The sequence below is a fragment of the Austrofundulus limnaeus genome, unplaced genomic scaffold (genome assembly GCF_001266775.1).
Source record: "Austrofundulus limnaeus strain Quisiro unplaced genomic scaffold, Austrofundulus_limnaeus-1.0 Scaffold300, whole genome shotgun sequence".
NCBI lineage: Eukaryota > Metazoa > Chordata > Actinopteri > Cyprinodontiformes > Rivulidae > Austrofundulus > Austrofundulus limnaeus.
Window position 1 is genome coordinate 181,023 of NW_013952702.1, and position 2,206 is coordinate 183,228.

Genomic DNA, 2,206 nt, shown 5'->3' on the forward strand with positions numbered 1-2,206 from the left:
AATATATTTTTAAACTTTTAGTTTAAAAATGATAAAAACTAAACAGCCTACAGTATTTTTACAGTCTTTATTTTACAGTTAAAGTATGTGTTTATCAAATAAAGTCTAATGTTACAACTAATCAAGGATCCCTTTTAAATACTACATATATTGAGGCTGGGTATGGTTAAGAACCTCACAATTCTGTTCAACATTGCTTTAATGCTTCAGTATCGATTTCAGAATAAGAGCACAAATAATTCATTAGAGTCCYTGTGGATAATTTATAGATTATTATTTTCAGAAATGGTATATAAAATAAAATATCTGAAAATAAAGCAGGAGCACAATAAAACTCGCTCAAAAAATGGAGTTAAAACATAAAACATGATAAACTGAGGATTTTCTGAATCAATATTGAGTTTTGAAACAAACTATTGCAATGCCTTGATTCAATATTTTTACCCTCCCAGATACTGTATAATATACTTCCTGAAATTAATCTGTTACAAAAACTGTTGATGTTAATTAGTAATTTTATTTTTAAGAAAAAGAGGGTGCAGATTTATCCGCTGTTTCAACAGTGCAGTTAACTCTTCAACAAACTGAAGCGTCCACTCGGTTTTACTGAAAATAAATATTTTTAGTTTAGTAGCTGGAAGCTAAACGACTGAAGTGGTAAACTGGTTAACAAACTGTAACTAATGCAGAAAACTACCTTTTCCTGTTAATTATGGTTATTTAAGCACGGCTGCAGAGTGTAATAAAACATGATTAAACCTGTAATTAAACCTGCTTGCACACGTGATGCTGCAGCRTTGCTTCGCTTCTCGTTTAAAAGATGTTTGTTTTTCACTCCTTAATGAGACGACTGAACTGAACCAGGTCTGGACCTCCAGCAGAGTCGGGTTTTCAGCTGGACTGAGGTTAACTGGAGGCAGATGTGAAGAGTTATCTGAATGTTTCTGCTTTTTGCAACAAAGAAACGTTAAAACGCATCAGCAAGTTGCAACAAAACAAACTAACAGATAAATTCATCCAAAACTGAAACAAGCTCATTTTTTTACGTTGTTTACATCTTGGATTCATGATGTCTCCATCTGTCTGACCTGAGCTGCAGGTGGGACTCAACAGAGACCTTCAAACTAAAAAAATCCAGAGTTGTGTCTGGTCTGATGGCTCCTCAGGACCCTTTTATCTGGATTTGTTGGGTTGTTAGAGCTGCAGTCCATCCTAATCCTCCTGCTGACCCTTCATGACCTCAGAGCAGATATCTGAGCATTAAAACATAAAACYAGTCAAATATAAACATCCATTCTGTGGTTTATTCTGAACACTCAACTTTTTATTAAGGTTTTATTGAAGAAACGCAGAGATGAAGACTTTCAGGTGTCCATCAGTTTGGGACAGGAGCAGAAATCTCTTCAAGCTCTGATCCAAACCCAGAACCACCACAGAACCCAGGTTCGGTTCATATTTTACAGCCACATATAGACTTATAGACTCTGCAGTTTTTAAATCTATAAATCAGAACCACCACAGAACCCAGGTTCGGTTCATATTTTACAGCCACATATAGACTTATAGACTCTGCAGTTTTTAAATCTATAAATAAATTTACACAGCTCAGAACCAACTGTAACTCAGAGGAGAAACGTTCTGAGGAAACTTCTGCTTCAGTAACTTTATCACTTCGTTCTGTTGGACGTTAAAAACGTCTCGGCAGCAACAGAACAGAAGCAAATAGTTGAACTTTAAACGGTAACATTTCTCAAGAGTGTGAAGTCATTTAATGTGTGTTTCAGAGCTGACGGGGGGAGTTTTCTCCTGACATCAAAGCAGAGCCGTTTGTTTTTCTCCTGTGGAGRAAACCCTGCTGCTGGTTTCAGGTGCAGCTGGATGTATAATCCTGAGGGGGGTGAGGAGGGAGGGGGCTACTTTGTTCTCATTGATGGGATGTGGATTCTGCAGTGTTGTATAAGGTACCACAATGTGACACTTGAGTAAAAGTACAAGTATCTTACCATAAAATTACTTTAGTAAAAGTTAAAGTCTCCTTTAGGAATATTACTTGAGTAAAAGTGTTAAAGTATGTGATATTTGTTGTAGTTAAGTATTAAAAGTCTTAAAGTATGTGATATTTGTTGTAGTTAAGTATTAAAAGTCAAAGTGTAGATTTAAAATGAGCAGTTATATTTTCTGTAAGGACATTTATTAGGAGGTGACC

The 2,206-nt window shown here is 35.7% G+C and overlaps 1 protein-coding gene across 3 annotated transcripts in view; it reads left to right on the forward strand.

Moving 5' to 3' along the window:
* The window catches only part of LOC106526916 (zinc finger protein Helios), a gene marked incomplete in the record, with an annotated part of 43,752 nt that overhangs the window by 22,320 nt on the left and 19,226 nt on the right, over window positions 1–2,206 (forward strand).